Here is a 3,267-nt window from a genome sequence, read left to right as displayed (position 1 = left end):
GAAGAATACCATGTAATGAAAAATATCCTTTAACTAAATTAAATCTAGAAAAAATTTTCATTTATAATGCTAACAGGAAGACACTCAGGAAAACACACATGGTGTCAAAACAAGCCAAAGGAAAATCATTTGGGCAAATATAAAAAGGACCCTAAGTAAAAATTTTTTTATTAACCTTCAGTCGAGAATATGTTCATATATTTTCAGAAAAAAACTTCAAGACCACGTGGATTGCTGCAACAGAGAGGAATTCTCAGGAATGCTCGAGCCATGAAGACAAGAGGAGAGACAGTTCAGAGATGGAGATGCTGACGACACTTGGCCATGCTAGCAGTCAGCAGCTGTGCGTCGCTGCAGGTTGCCCAGGGCCAAACCAGAGAGGGTCGGCCCTGCATTGCCACCATTTGTCCACCATCCAGAACTGAAATATTACTGCTGACATGTACACATAAGAAACTGTCGGACACTGCAACATGAACTTCGCCTGAAAAACAAAGAAGAGGGATCTGTTGGGGGCCAGATGTTAGCTGGCAAGGTCCTTGCACCTGCTCACTATAAAAGCTTGGTGAGACCTGAGCACAGTGGAAGTCCTTCCTCTTGAGTTGGACTTGCCGCCTGGTCCCCCAATATTCCCAAATTATCTAGTGTCTTTTCTATTTCATTTGTGTGCGGCTCCCCTTCCAGACCCGAACCCTGAACCACGTAGGACGTGGAGGGAAACACTTACGACACCTGAAGACGACTGAAGATGGCGGTGGCCACGGAGCTGGAGCAAGAAGGAGGCTTGGGTTGCGCCTGGCAATGGAAGAAGCCCAGCTTCCCATGTCGCTGCAGGTTGCCCAGGGGAGGGGCTGGGCTCTGCTCAAGGAGGGGCTGGGCTCCACTCAAGGAGGGGCCCCAAGCCCACCCTGCTGGGCTCTGCTCAAGGAGCTGGAAAAAAAAAAGCAGGGGCTGGGAGCAGCCATACGAGAGAAGCCAAACCTCGCTGCTGTGGCTGGACCAAAGGCCTGGGTCCTGGGCGCTAGAGGAAAACCAGTGCCGGCAGCCAGGGGAAGGAAGGCCTATTGTGTGAATCTCCATGCAACGGGCCACTAGTTTAACATATAAAAGAAGTGGAGGTAAGATGGTTGCAGAATGGTGCATTGTGACAATCTGAGGGAATGGATGTGAAGATGATGATCTTGGCTGATATGGAGGAGACATAGAGAGATAGGAGCCAGGTAAGGCATTTGAAGATTGCAATCAATTGTTGTCTGACTTACTAAGTGTAAGACCTGATATAAATATCCACAAAATTTCTACCATCAATTATTTAAAGACTAAAAAAAACCCCTTTTTTTAGAGAGAGAGGAAGGGGGAGAGAGAGAGAAAGAGAGAGAGAGAGAGAGAAACACTGATGTGAGAGCAAAACATCAATTGGCTCTCTCCTGTACCACCTCACTGTGCCCTGACCAGGAATCAAACTGGCAACCTTTGTGTTCATGTAATAATACCCAACCAACTGAGTCACACCAGCCAGGGCTGTTGTTCCACTTATTTATACATTCATTGGTTGCTACTTCTATGTACCCTGACTGGAGATTGAACTCAAAACTTTGGTATATCTAACCGACTGAGCTACCCAGCCAGGGTGTATTTTGAACTGTAAGTACCCAAAAGAGAAAAGTACAAGAATGGTTCCAAAACAACATTTTAATAAATAAAGACTAAGTTATTTAAAACTAGTGGAAGATAACAAAGAAAGCTTAGATCCAAGCCTATAAACCCAAATCAGAATAAATTTTTAAAACTACACCTAACCACACTATAGTCAAACTGTTAAAACCAAATGAAAATCTTTAGCATAACTATATTAAAAAGGCACTATACTTGCAAGAGCAACAGAAGACTGATAATTGAGTTCTGAGATAAAACAATGGAAGTTGCAAGACTTCTAGAACAACATTTGAAAAGTACTAACTGAAAATAATGCCAGTATAGAACTCTACACAAATTAAAACTATTCTTCAAAAGTGGATGCAGCCCTGGCCAGTGTGGCTCAGCAGTAGAGCATTGGACTGCACATCAAAGAGTTGAGAGTTCGATTTCTGGTCAAGGGCACATATCTGGGTTGCAGATTCATTCCTCACAACCAGTGTGTGCAGAAGACAACCAATCAATCTCTCTCTCTCTCTCCCTCAATCTCCCTTCTACTCTCTCTAAAAATCAATGAAAAAATATCCTTGAGTGAGGCTTAGCAAAAAATAAATTTTAAAAAATGAAGGCAAATTTAAGATATTTTCAGAGCAATAAAACTGAAAATATTCATCAGTAGCAGGTGTGCACTAAAAGAAATACTAAAGGGAATTCTGCAGAAAGGAGAAAATAGTACTATACAGAGCCATGGAAACACAGGACAATAATTAAAGAAAATAAAAAAGGATAGTAAGGGTAAATATTAATAAATATTGACCATATAAAGCCATAATTTAATGTCTTATGAGAACTAAAATATGCAGAATTAAAAGGACTGAAATAAATAAGTATAAATGCAGAGATGTATAAAACAAATGTTCAATAGAAATAATAAGAAAACAAAAAACGTACTATTGGAAAAGAATAATAAAATTGATAGAGCCTGTAGTATGCCTCTATGAATGAAAGGCAAAGGTACAAATTTCCAACATGAAGGGAAAAAATGGGACATCCCTGAAGTTCTACAGATATAGTAAAGATAATAAGGAATAGAATGAATAAATATATTCTATTTACAACTTTGATGAAATTAATAAATCCCTAGGAAAATATAGCTTTCCAAGCGAACACAAGGATAAATAAAATTCAAGTCTATCCTAAAAATGAATTTATAATTAAAACAATTTATTTACTTATTTTTTAATATATTTTTATTAATTTCTGAGAAGAAGGGAGAGGGAGAGAGAGATAGAAACATTAAAGATGAGAGAGACACATTGATTGGGCCTCCTGCATGTGCCCCAACCAGGGCTGGGGAGCGAACCTGCAACTGAGGTATGTGCCCTTGATGGGAATCAAACTTGGGATCCTTCAGTTCCTAGGCCAACGCTCTATCCACCAAGCCAAACAGGCTAGGGCCAAAGGATTTATTTACCCTCCAAACAACTTTCATATATGCTGGGGTCCTGCCCCAGCAGGTCCAGGGGTCCCCAAAGGTGTGGACGGAGTCGGTGAAGAAGGAATGACACAGAGACAGCGTTCAGTTGATCAGCAGCCTAGCCAGGATCTCTAGCCAAGTTCTGGTCAGAATCT

The 3,267-nt window shown here is 41.0% G+C and overlaps 1 long non-coding RNA gene across 1 annotated transcript in view; it reads left to right on the top strand.

Annotated features, from left to right (window-relative positions):
- LOC107181483 overlaps window positions 1-486 on the top strand; it is a 2,850-nt gene extending 2,364 nt beyond the window's left edge. The window contains exon 2 of the long non-coding RNA XR_001512159.1: window positions 208-486. This is a non-coding gene — a long non-coding RNA (uncharacterized LOC107181483). The remainder of the gene's footprint in view (window positions 1-207) is intronic.
- Window positions 487-3,267: the final 2,781 nt, after the last annotated feature.

Source organism: Myotis davidii, unplaced genomic scaffold (genome assembly GCF_000327345.1).
Source record: "Myotis davidii unplaced genomic scaffold, ASM32734v1 scaffold230, whole genome shotgun sequence".
NCBI classification, from domain to species: domain Eukaryota; kingdom Metazoa; phylum Chordata; class Mammalia; order Chiroptera; family Vespertilionidae; genus Myotis; species Myotis davidii.
Note: the sequence above shows the minus strand (reverse complement) of the source record. Positions and strands in the feature narration are given on the sequence as shown.